Source organism: Triticum aestivum, chromosome 7B (assembly GCF_018294505.1).
Source record: "Triticum aestivum cultivar Chinese Spring chromosome 7B, IWGSC CS RefSeq v2.1, whole genome shotgun sequence".
Taxonomy (NCBI): Eukaryota; Viridiplantae; Streptophyta; class Magnoliopsida; order Poales; family Poaceae; genus Triticum; species Triticum aestivum.
Genome location: NC_057813.1, coordinates 114,337,323 through 114,351,042, shown reverse-complemented (window position 1 = coordinate 114,351,042; position 13,720 = coordinate 114,337,323).

Genomic DNA, 13,720 nt, shown 5'->3' with positions numbered 1-13,720 from the left:
TGGTTCCAGAATTAGGAAGGCAGCCCCCCTCGGCTGGAGGGGGTGCGCCTGTTCCACCGGCATCCTATGTCCAACTAGAGGTGTCGGATACTTTATCAGCGGCGCTGAAGAGCGCCTCCATCATCGACGAACACCGTGCCCTTATGCGTCCAGTGATTGAGAAGATTTAGTCCGCTGAGAGTGGACTGGATGAAGCCTGCGTCATCCTTATAACGGGCTTTGAGGTATGTTTTGTGAGGTTTCGAAGAGTGTCATAGTATAGGTAGTAGCCCCTGATACACTATTCGGTGAGAGAAGGAGCCGGACAGAGGATCAAATATATGTTCATAGGAGACTCACTTTATGGCATCTCTCCCTCTTTTTATTTTGGACGCAGGCTAAAGCAGAGTCTGGAGCGGGCCGAAGAAGAACTCGGCCGAGTGAAGAAACAGTTGGAGGATAACCAAGGTATGCAAAAACCTTGTTCGCATTAGCGTGAATGAATAAGTCAATATGATGAAAATATTTTTATGATATGCTCTAGGGGCGACGGCCGAAATTGAGGCTCTTAAGAAAGTTGTGGCCGAAGCCGAGAAGAAGGCAGCCGCAGAGCAGGCTCTTTGTGAGAAGCACGAGGCCAAGGTTATTGAAGCTGAGCAAGAGTTTCAAGAGGCTGTGAAGAAATGCGAGACCTTGGAGCAGAGTTTAACGGAGAAAGAGTCCGAACTCACCCTGGCTCATCAAGCCGCACGCGATGCCCGGGGGGAAGCCCAAGGCGCCCTGCAGGAAATACAGGAGGCGAGGAAGATCGCGGCGGGTAAAGCTTTTTCTATGCAAAGCAGGTATTTGAAGGGAGAAAATCGTGTTTACTAATTTGAATTCGTGTTTCTCTAGGGGTATTTGCAGAGCTACCACGCAACATATCTGATGCCGCACAATTCTATCAAGCCTAAGAGAGGAGAACCATGGAGAAGCTCTTCTGGTCGTATTATCTGGCGCCGTTGTATCCACTGCCCTTTGCCGATCAGCTGAAGCAGTTGACCGAACTGCATAAGGCGGCCGAACTAGCCATGAAGGATTTAATTATCCGGCTATGGCCTGCCGAGCCGATTCCAAGCAGCTACTTCGGGCTTGTGAAGCGGCTTGTGAGTGCCTGCCCTCAACTTGATGGCATCAAGTAGTCGGTCTGTATGGAGGGTGCGCGTATGGCCTTCGCCCGCGCAAAGGTGCACTGAAGGAAGATGGACGCTGAGAAGCTGATGACCGAGGGACCACTGGAGGGGAAGGAGCACCGCAAACTTGAGTTATATTATGATAGTGTCCTGAAAGGGTCCCGCCTTGAGGCGGAGCAATGCACCAAGGACATTATATTTCCATGAATACAGTTATGTTGTCCTTTGTAATGTTAAACAAGGTCGTTTCTATTATTCATTGCCTGTTATTTGAAAGTTTTTCCTCCTACGTGGCCGTTTTATATATTAATCCTGAGAGTTGGCCAGTCGTCGGCTTCTGCCCCCATGTAGGAAGTACGGGGCTGTTCAGGATAAACCTGAGCACTCTTTATCCCAGTTTTGGGTCCTTGAAGGAGGTGTTCAGCGCAATGAACCAGGCAATCGGACTATAAGGCTTTATCACTCTCACTTAGCCATAGGAGTTTGATAAAAGGAAGGTAGGCGCAGCCCCTGGTGTTCGGAGGACCGCACGAGGGGCTCTATAAGCACCTGATCGGAAGAAAAGCTGATCCATCGCACGCTGCATTAGTTATGGCATTATGCGGAAGAAATCCTTAAAGATTTTACAACCTCTCGAACAGCTGACTAGCTCTCGCCATATCATGACAGTCAGTTTTCTGCTTTCTCTACTGAGGTGCTTGTCTGGAAGAACCAGGACACAATCGCAGTAGTTCTCCATGTGCCGCCTTAGCCGATATAGCGGAACGTAAGGCAGCAAAACATGGGAGCCGGGCAAACCCAACTATTGACCCAAGACATGATTCGGAGCTGATGCATATAATGTTATAAGTTTGGGGTGCCGAACGACCGTGAAGGTGTTCGGACTTTATTGCCGTATTATGGGTACAATGAAGCCCCTGGCATATTAAGGCATATCGCGATGTACAGATGCCATTTGACAAAGAATGTCAATAAGAAACAACAGCAGATAAGCGTCATATAAAGCCACATGTTTTAATTGAATACCACATCGATGCATATGAGTACAAGTAATGTGATAAAAATAAATATGACTTCGGAACCTGCTGAGACCAGGCGGGAGGAGGCTGTGTGCGGATCCGGAGTGTAGTCGAATGGTCATCGAGGGGAATATCTAAGGATTCCCTTATGCGTTCACGTTGTTTCCATGTCGCCAGTCCTGGCCTACGCAAAAGTGAACCTGCAAAGAAAATGCAAGAAACGTTTGTGTGCCACGGAGCGGTTGAACCGCAGTGTGTGGCCTATCCTAGCTTCGCCTCCGTTTACTGCCGGAGTGTTTTAATTGAGCTCAGGACGAGCCAGGCTATGCTGTCTCGAAGTAGTTCGGACTCCGTTGACGGTGTCCGGGAGCTTGGCCGTTGACTCGAGGTTCGATTGAAAGATGCCACTCATTGCTTCTGTTGTTAAGGAGGCGGTATGCTCTTCAGCACAGAGGGGGAGTTAGGCCTTGCCTTTAACTGTTATGACGCTGCGCGGACCGGGCATCTTGATCTTTTGATAGGCATAATGTGGCACCGCCTTGAATCGAGCAAACGCGGTTCGTCCAAGCAGTGCATGATAATTACTATGAAAAGGGACGATGTCGAAGATTAACTCTTTGGTACGGTAATTGTCCGGTGATCCCAAGACTACCTCCAGAGTGATGGAGCCTGTACAACGGGCCTCCACACCTAGTATAACAACTTTAAAGGTGGTTTTAGTGGGCTTGATCATCGAAAGATCGATACCCATCTTGCGCACTATGTCCTGATACAGTAGGTTTAGACTGCTGCCTCCGTCCATATGGACTCGTGTGAGGTGGAATCCGTCAATTATTGGGTCACGAACTAGTGCGGCTGAATTGCCCTGATTGGTATTGGTCGGACGATCCGTACGATCGAAAGTGATCGGCCATAGTTTATATTGTGGGGCGACTGCTTCCGTTAAGTCGACATCCCTAAGAGTGCACATCCGTTCCAGCTTAGGAATGTGGGTGGCATTTATCATATTCACTGTTTTGATTTGCGGGGGAAATTTAGTTTGCCCTCCTGTATTTGGTGATCGGGGCTCCTCGTCGTCGTCATCGCTTTGAGACTCCTTCTCCTTGTTTTCGGCACCTGACCTGCCGGCTTGTTTGAAGACCCAGCATTCTCTGTTGGTATGATTGGCTAGTGTTCCTGGGGTGCCATGAATTTGGCATGGATGGTCGAGTATGTGGTCCAGACTGGACGGGCCCGAATTGTTCTTTTTGAATGGCTTTTTCTGCTGACTGGACTTAGAGCCACTGAATCCGGCATTAACTGTTGTGTCTTCGGCGTTATCACCATTTTTGCGACGCTTGTGTTTGTTGCGTCAGGGCTTACTGTTGCTATCTCTGGCCTTTGATGTGCCAGGATTGCTTGTTGTGTTGTTGCTACGAGCCAACCAGCTATCCTCGCCCGCACAAAAGTGGGCCATGAGTGTCGTGAGGGCTGCCATGGACTTCGACTTTTCTTGGCCGAGATGTCAGCAAGACACTCGTCACGGATGTTATGCTTAAAGGCCGCTAGGGCTTCGGCATCCGGTCAGTCGACAATTTGGTTCTTTTTAGTTAGGAACCGAGTCCAGAATTTCCTAGCTGACTCTCCGGGCTGTTGGGTTATGTGACTTAAATCATCAGTATCTGGTGGTCGCACATAAGTGCCCTGGAAGTTATCCAGGAATGCGTCTACCATCTCCCAACTTCCAGTGGAGATTGCCGGCAAACTATTCTGCCAATGTCGAGCCGGTCCCTTGAGTTTTAGTGGGAGGTACTTGATAGTGTGTAGATCATCCCCGCGGGCCATGTGAGTGTGGAGAAAGAAATCTTCTATCCATACTACGGGGTATGTAGTCCCATCGTAAACCCTTCTGGGAATTCATGATCCATTACTTCATTAGTGAAGCATAGGGGGTGTGCGGCGCCTCTACGCCGGGCTACATCACGACGCGGTTCAAATGATTCTGGTCTGTTGTATTCGGCCCGGCCGGATTTGTTTTTAATATATCCGGCGTGACGGTCATCGTCACGTGTTGGGGCGCGCCCCCATGATCCATAGATCGATCTTGACTGTCCTGCTTTGTTTTCCAATTTGTCTTACAGGTCATGCGTGTAGCCCCGGGCCTTCGTGTTTTTTCTTGTTTGGCGATGGGGTGCGGGCTGGTGTTTGGGCTGATACGCCGCTTGATCTCGGCCATGAGGTGGCCGGTCAGCCGCATCTTGCGCTAGTAGTGTAGGCTCTAGGGCCTCCTCCTCGAATCGAGGTAACAACCTGCGCTTTGGGTAACTTTTGGTTGGGCGCTCGAGTCCATATTCCTCGGCTGCCAGGACCTCGGTCCATCTATCAGTTAGCAGATTTTGATCAGCTTGAAGCTGCTGCTGCTTTTTCTTCAGGCTTTTTGTAGTGGCTATAAGTCGGCGCTTGAAGCACTCCTGCTCGACGGGGTCCTTAGGAACGATGAATTCTTCGTCGCCGAAGCTCACCTCGTCTTCGGAGAGGGGCATGTAATTATCATCCTCCGAGTCTCCATCCATTGCCTGTTTATCAGGACTAACTTGCCCATCTTCCTGTCCGGCTTGCTCGAAGCTTGGCTGGGTGGGATTGTTTTCGTCTTCGGCACCATCTGGAGTGCTATTGTCTCTTGTGCCGGTATCACCATTTTTGCTATGGCGGGGCTTAGAGCGGCGCCGACGGCGCTTAGATTGCTTCTCGAGGGGATTATCCTCCGTTGCCTCGCCGCCATTGCTTTCTTTGGGCGTGTCCACCATATATATATCATATGATGAGGTGGTTGTCCTGCGCCCTGTGGGTGGTGGTTCCTGTTCTTCTCCTGCATCATTGTCCATACCGTCGATGTCTTCGGAGTCGAAATCAAGCATGCCGGTTAAGTCGTGGGCAGTGGCTATTAAGTGGGTGGTGGGTGGGGAACAAATTTCTTCGTCGTCCGCTTCCCACTCAAGCCGGACATAGTTTGGTCAAGAGTCTCCTATCAGGGAGAGAAATTTCAGTGAATTTAGCACGTCTCCCAAGGGTGAATGCTGAAAGATATCCGTGAAGGTAAACTCCATGATCGGTGCCCAATCAGATTCGATAGGCACGGATGTACGCGGTTCGGAGCCTGTGGCTGGAGAAGAGTCCAAGGGTCCGATGACACAGACCTCATTGGAGGCGAAGTCTGTGTTCGACTCTATTGCCGAAGAGTGTGCGGCCTCCGCGCCGGTGTCTATCCACTCGTCCTCGGATGGCACGGTCTGCTCAGGATCTAATGCCAGGGCAGCTGCAGGTGTGCTCTCCTGAACACCGCCTGATGGCAGGTCTAAGCCATGCTCATCGCGACTGTACGGCGCACCTGTCATGGGTTCGAATCCGTCGAGGATCAAGACTCTGTGGATGTCAGCGGTGTAGTTCAAGCTTCCAAACCTAACCTGATGGCCAGGGGCGTAGCTATTGATCTGCTCCAGACGGCCAAGTGAGTTGGCCCGCAGTCCGAAGCCGCCGAATACGAAGATCTGTCCAGGGAGGAAATCCTCACCCTGGATTGCATCGTTGTGGATGACTGAAGGAGCCATCAAGCCTTACCGTGATGGCACAGTGGAACTCTCAATGAAAGCACCAATGTCGGTGTCAAAATCGGCGGATCTCGGGTAGGAGGTCCCGAACTGTGCGTGTAAGGCTAATGGTAATAGGAGGCGGGGGACACAATGTTTATCCAGGTTCGGGCCCTCTCGATGGAGGTAATACCCTACTTCCTGCTTGATTGATTTTGATGATATGCGTATTACAAGAGTTGATCTACCATGAGATCGTAGAGGCTAAACTCTAGAAGCTAGCCTATGATTATGATTGTTGTTGTCCTAAGGACTAAACCCTCCGGTTTATATAGACACGGAGGGGGCTAGGGTTACACAGAGTCGGTTATAGAGAAGGAAATATACATATCCAAATTTCCAAGCTTGCCTTCCACGCAAAGGAGAGTCCCACCCGGACACGGGACGAAGTCTTCAATCTTGTATCTTAATAGTCCAACAGTCCGGCACAAGTACATAGTCTGGCTGTCCGAGGACCCCCTAATCCAGGACTCGCTCAGTGGGTCCGGGTCGTCGGCGTCTGGGGGCCCGGGCTGGGACCCGCCAGGGGCCTATGGTTCACTGGGTTCCCCTAGGTGCGGGCCCTGCACGCCTAGGGGGACTGTGTGCCATCTTTTCAATCGTCAGGGCGTGGCCGAGTCGAGTCATGTATAATGGTGCTCCATCAGGTCGCCGCTTGCTGTCTTCAGCGGTGAGGATGGGAGCACTGTAGCCACGCCGGCCCTGGTCAGCGGGTAGGTGAGCGGCACTATTGCCACACTCCGGCTGGCCAGAGGCATGGGCAGGGCACAGTTGCCCTGGTCAGCAGTGGCCAAAGACTCGTCCCATCATACGGCCTGGATGGGACGGGAGCTGACCCGTGGCTGGGTTGCAGAGCACGCCACGGGGGAGCTCGCTTGTTGGGGAAGCCTTGGTTGCACCGGGTTCGGCTATCTTGTACTAGTTGTCGAGGCCGAGTCGAGGTGCCTAGCCGGGTCGGAGAGTTTGGCCGGGTTGCGGGGCCTGGCTGGGTCGAGCGACCCGGCCAAGCACGTGCCGGCTTGAGGGGCGACACCGGCCCTGTTGTTTTTGGAAAGGATCCCGGGTCCGTTGCCTGCCCGGGGTTTATCCCCTCGACAGTAGTCTCCGAAGCTGTGAAGGTCTGCCATCTTCGGATGAGTGGGCCTTCACAATTTCCCCCTTAAGCAAGGCGGATTCTGTGAGCGCCGGGTCCGGCAACACCCACTGTGTGCCGGTTTTTTCGGAAACCAGATCGCGGCATCCCGGCGGTGGCGGGAACCGCGGAGTCCATCGAATCTTGGGGCGATCCCTCGGGCTTCGCGCGGGTGCCATGTGGTGCCCGGAAGTCGGAGGGGCCTGACAGGCCACGCGTGTGACGAGACTGGGCGACGGGCTAGGGCCTGCCGCCGTGCGCCCTTGGCCAACGCGTGCGGATTTATTGCAGCGTCCGGGGGCCGATTGCTCTTCCCCATGCAGTTACTGCGTGCGTACGTGTGCACTTATTGCGGGGTAGTGGGAAAGGCGAGCGCAGACGATCGCACTCCCCCACGTTCAAACCGAGGGCTATATATCGGGGCGAGGGGGGGACAATGGACATCATTCTCGCTCGCACCCTCCTAGCTCTTCGTCCTTGCTCTGCTTCTTGCGACCGCCGAGCTGCGACGCCCGTTGCTTCGAGCAGAACCTCGCCGTCGTCCATCTTCTTCCCTCTTTTCGTCTTCATCGATAGCGCTGCCATCGGGCTCGTGGATGGGCTCGACCGTCACGGTCTAGGACTTCACCGATCTTCGCGCGTCCTGGCGATTGCCACGGGAGACGGACGTCGCCGTCCGCCTGCCGCGTGGCGAGCAAAGGCCGCAGCCCCAAGGCGCAGAGCGCGTGGTCTTCCTCATGCACTTTGAGCACGGATTTGGGCTGCAAGCGAGCACCTTCTTCCGCATGTTCCTGGAGTTCTTCGGGCTCTAGCCCCACCATCTCGGCGCCGGTGCCGTCATCCAGCTTTCGGGCTTCGTCACCCTCTGCGAGGGGCATCTGGGGGTCGAGCCCACGATCAACCTCTGGGCAAGCTTCTTCTCCCTGAAGCAGCAGGGGCCGACGGTCAGAGATTTCACCGACTGCGGCGCCGCCGTCATTTCGAAGCGGTCGGGGGCATACTGCCCCAAGATTCCGCTGGAGGATTCTGCCAAGAAATGGCAGAACTCCTTATTCTACGTCCGCAACTTGGGTGTGGACCGCATCAACCTTCCGGCCTTTGCCATCGCGCCGCCGCGGGCGAAGATGAACTGGGGTTACTCCCCCAGACACCCGTCGCAGAAGATTCTCAATCTCTGCAAGCAGGTGGCAGTGATGAAGACGCAGGAGGGGTGTCGGTGTCAGAACCGGCGGATCTCGGATAGGGGGTCCTGGACTGTGCATCTAAGACTAATGGTAACAGGAGGCGGGGGACACGATATTACCCAGGTCCGGGCCCTCTCTATGGAGATAATACCCTACTTCATGCTTGATTGATCTTGATGATATAAGTATTACAAGAGTTGATCTACCACAAGATCATAGAGGCTAAACCCTAGAAGCTAGCCTATGATTATGATTGTTCTTGTCCTACGGACTAAACACTCCGGTTTATATAGACACTGGAGGGGGCTAGGGTTACATAGAGTCGGTTACAGAGAAGCGAATCTACATATCCGAATTGCCAAGCTTGCCTTCCACGCAAAGGAGAGTCCCACCCGGACACGGGACACAGTCTTCAATCTTGTATCTTCATAGTCCATCAGTCCGGCATAAGCATATAGTTCGGCTGTCCGTGGAACCCCTAATCCAGGACTCCCTGAGTAGTCCCTGAACCAGGTGTAGGATCGGAAGTATGTCTAGAGGGGGGTGATTAGACTACTTGACCAAATAAAAACCTATCCTTTTCCCAATTTTAGTCTTTGGCAGATTTTAGCAAACTTAGCACAATTCAAGCAATCTTAACACAATTCAAGCAAGCATGCAAAGAGTATATGAGCAGCGGAAAGTAAAGCATGCAACTTGCAAGAATGTAAAGGGAAGGGTTTGGAGAATTCAAACGCAATTTGGAGACACGGTGATTTTTGAGCCGTGGTTCCGATAGGTGGTGCTATCGTACATGTGTTGATGGAGACTTCAACCCATGAAGGGTAACGCCTGCGCGAATCCACAAAGGGCTCCACCCAAGAAGGGTCGATGAAGAAGCAACCTTGTCTATCCCACCATGGCCCTCGCCCACGAAGGACTTGCCTCACTAGCGGTAGATCTTCACAAAGTAGGCGATCTCCTTGCCCTTACAAACTCCTTGGTTCAACTCCACAATCTTGTCGGAGGCTCCCAAGTAACACCTAGCCAATCTAGGAGACACCACTCTCCAAGAAGTAACAAATGGTGTGTTGATGATGAACTCCTTGCTCTTGTGCTTCAAATGATAGTCTCCCCAACACTCAACTCTCTCTCATAGGATTTGGATTTGGTGGAAAGAAGATTTGAGTGGAAAGCAACTTGGGGAAGGCTAGAGATAAAGATTCATATGGTAGGAATGGAATATCTTGGTCTCAACACATGATTAGGTGGTTCTCTCTCAGAAAATGTAAGTTGGAAGTGTAGGTTTGTTCTGATGGCTCTCTCCACGAGTGAAGAGGGGGTGGAGGGGTATATATAGCCTCCACACAAAATCTAACCATTACACACAATTTACCAATATCGGTGGGACCGAATTGAGAAACTCGGTCTGACCGATTCAGTAAACCTAGTGACCGTTAGGATTCTCGGTGGGACCGACTTGCAACTCGGTAGGACCGATATGGTTAGGGTTAGGGCATAAAGTAATCTCGGTGAGACCGATTACACAAACTCGGTGAGACCGACTTTGGTAATAAGCTAACCAGAGAGTTGGTCAAGTAAACTCGGTGGGACCGGTTCGCTCATTTTGGTGGGACCGAAATGTTACGAAAGGGAAATAGAGAGTTTACATTGCAATCTCGGTGGGACCGACCGCTCATCTCGTTGGTACCGAAACATTACGAAGGGAAACAGAGAGATTACAATCCCATCTCGGTGAGACCGAGATCCCTATCGGTGAGACCGATTTTCCTAGGGTTTGTGGCAGTGGCTATGACATCTGAACTCGGTGGCGCCGGATAGAAAGAATCGGTGGGGCCGAGTTTGACTTTTGGTGTAGGTGATATGTGGATGTGGGAAAGTAGTTGAGGGTTTTGGAGCATATCACTAAGCACTATGAAGCAAGAACCTCATTAAGCAACACCTCATCCCTCCTTGATAGTATTGGCTTTTCCTATAGACTCAATGTGATCTTGGATCACTAAAATATAAAACATAGAGTATTGAGCTTTGAGCTTGAGCCAATCCTTTTATCCTTAGCATTTTGAGGGTCCACTTTTCTCAACCATGCCATGCCATTCATTGAGCTTTTCCTGAAATATTTATCTTGGAATAGTGTTAGCTTAATGAGCTATATGTTGTTAGGAATTACCAAAACCACCTAGGGATAGTTGCACTTTCAATCTCCTCCTTTTTGGTAACTGATGACAACATATAGATAAAAGCTTCGACAAATGATAATAATATTGAAAAACATTGTCGCTTTGAGAAGTATGTGAATTGTGAGAGCTCCCCCTAAATTTGTGCATAGTTTAAGATTTGCTTTGGACTGCAAATGCACAACGAGTTAGGATCATGGGTTACTCTCCCATGTCACATACATCTTGGTGGAGTGCTTAAAATGATAATAATTAAAAATACATGCACTCATCACCAAGCAAAGTGAATGATCATATAGAGATAAAAGGATAATGTCATCCAACAAGCATTAATGTAGCATATGATCAAGCACATGATCATCCAAGTATCACATAGGTAATAAAGTATCCCAAACAAGCAAAAGCAAACAAAGTTCAACCACCAAAACAAGAGAGAACAAAAGCAAACACTCTCTCTCAAAGCCTATGATCTATACATTTTTCTCCCCCTTTGGCAACAAGTTACCAAAAAGTTCATAGAAAATGCATAGTACTAAATCGACTCTCAGGCTTGGTCTTGATGTGGTGGTGTAGAAATGACTCCAAGGACGAAGGCATCAGTTGATGAAGTTGGAGATGGTGGAGTAGGTGCTAGAGCTGGTGGCACTGAAGCTATAGCTGGTGCAGATGAAGTTGCTCTTTTGTCTAGAACATGCAATGCAGCTGATCTCTGAGCTCTGGGCACTCTAGCAAACGCATCAGTGGTTGTCTTGCCCTTCCTCTCCTGCATGTCATCTTGGAGTTGCTCAACAACTGACTAGATCTCAGTTACCTTCACATCCAAGTCATAGAACTTCTGCTCCATGATCGTCTCCAGGCTCTCCTGGTTTTGAGTCAGGGTGACCAACCCCTTCTCAATCCTTGGAGTGGATGCAATCAAGTAGCCAAGCTGATCTTGCTTGCTCTTCAGGAAGTACTCAGATGCCTCATCAATGGTTGGCATCTTGGCAGCCTTCTCAGTCCTTGCCTTCTCCTTCTTTGCTTGTGCTCGCACAGAAGATGGTTCATCTTCATCCATAACCACTTGGTTGTCCTCAAAATCTGGATAGATAGGCATGTATTCCATGTCCAACAAGTATGTGCCTGTGCCCATCTTGGAGTTAATTAGCTCCTGGATCTGTGGGGCATACCCACAACTTCTCTTCTGGTCAGCAGCTGTCCTCTTGATAGTTTCCACTGTGAGGCTCATGACCTTGAACTTTTGAGGCACGTCAAATAAGTGAAGCAGATTGATAGCATGGCCTCTGATCATATTGTGATCTCCTGACTTAGGCAAAAGAGTGTGCTTGAGGATCCAGTTGATGGTTGGCATACCTAACAGAAGGTAATGTACTGATCCAAACTTGTGTGTTTCAACAGCAGCATCTAGGATCTCCTTGTACATGTGTGCCATAGTGTTGTGATCCATCTTCTTCTTGGCATAGACATCCAAGTCATCCTCTTTCTCCTTAGGTGCATTGATCAGATTAGCCCATTCTTCAATAGATGATTGGTACCTAGTACCTTCAGACATCCAAACTATCCTCCCATTTGGATAAAAGTGTGTTGTGGAGTAGAATTGCATTATAAGCTCATCATTCCACTTTGTGAGCTTCTGCCCAACAAAGTTATCCACTCCACAACCCTTGAAACTTTCATACACACCAGGATAGTGTTCTTCATTCTCCTTGATGTATTTCTAGTCCACCCATCTCATATCACAGACTATTGGCTTCTTGTCCAGCAGCACTGTCTCATAGAAATCATGTTATTCCTTTGTATGGAACCTATAGTCCACAGCAGTTCTCCTCCTGACTGCATAGGGATCAGTCAACCTCCACTGTCTGAGTCTTGCATCCTTTCTCAGCTTCATGTTCTCAGCTACAGGATGATCATCATTGTGATCTAGAATTTTAGGCTTCAACTTTCTCAAGACATGCTCTTCATCATCTTCCTCTTCAGCAACAACTTCAGGCACTGGGGCCTTGTTCTTCTCAGCAGCTAGAATGTTCCTAGTATTCCTCTTGGTTGCAGTCTTGGGCTTGGAGGCATCCTTGGGTGCTTCTTTGGGCTTTGATGAAGCAGCCCCTGGCCTGATGGCATCACCCATAAGCTTCTGTGCTTTAGGTGTTGGTGCAGCAACCTCTTCTTGTTCCTCTTCCATCATGGAAGGCTTTCCAACAACCCTGGCCATGGTCTTCTTGACCCTTTCCTTCCTCTTCTTCTCAGTCACTTCTGGCTCTTTGGGATCAGATTTCTCAGTTTCCTTAGTTGATCCTCTGACCTTCAGCATTGGAGTCCTCTTGGCTGGGATTTTCCTGTTCAGTCTAGGTTTGGTGGCTGCAGTTGTGCCATATTCCTTCTTGAGCACTTTCCTGGATGTGGCTTCATCCTCTTCTGCCACATAGTCTTTATCCTCAGAATCTGAGGTTTTCTTCTTTCTGTTCCTGGTGGCAGCTTTGGGTAAGTTTCTTGGGGTGCTCCTGCTGCCCTCATCTGAGGAACTAGAGGGACTAGTGCCCTCACTCATGGGAACATGCTCCTCTTCCCTATTCTGGTTGTCACTCTGATCAGACATGTTGCAAACACTGACAGCTGACCCTGTGAATAGATATAGATGAGATAGAGGGGATGAGCATCACAAAATACAGAGGTTTTTGCAAAAGAATGGGTTGAAAACTTAGTTTTAGTTTTCCACATAAAGCATTTCGGATCTACCAATTTGTAAACTCGGTGATACCGAAGCAGCTTTAGGAACCTAAACTAGTGAACTCGGTCAGACCGAGTCACAGTTTGGTGGCACCAAGACTGCTAGGGTTTCACAAAGTCCTGAACTCGGTCACACCGATTTGCAATTCTCGGTCAGACCGAGAATCACATGTGCAATGGCCTTGGCCAAATTGGTGGAACCAATTTCTACAACTCGGTGGGTCCGAGATGGTTTCGGTGGAAACATAACCCTAAATTTTCAATCCAAGCCTAATCTACGGAGCATTTTGACTGGATAAGATGATCTCAATCATGGCAAGATACATGGCGAAAACAATGTGCTAGGAATCGGAGAGTGATTAGCAAAAGGATCAAGTCCATACCCTAATTCGGCGATGGACTTGCTATGGAGGCAACGACGGAGATGATTCCCGTTGACGGCGGTGGAGACTAGCGGTGGGAGGCGGCTGGCGACGAGGAGGACGATCCGGAGACCCTGGAGGCAGAGCAGGCTGAGCGCGGGCGAAAGAGTTCGGAGAAAATTTCCAAAATTTTGCCCGTGGGAATATATAGCCCGACCCTGTCGGTGTGACCGAGTGGAACAACTCGGTGGCACCGAGATGCATTACTGCAACTCGATGTGACCGAAATGTTCAAATCGGTTGCACCGAGATTGAAAACCTAGATCGACTTGGTGATCTTGG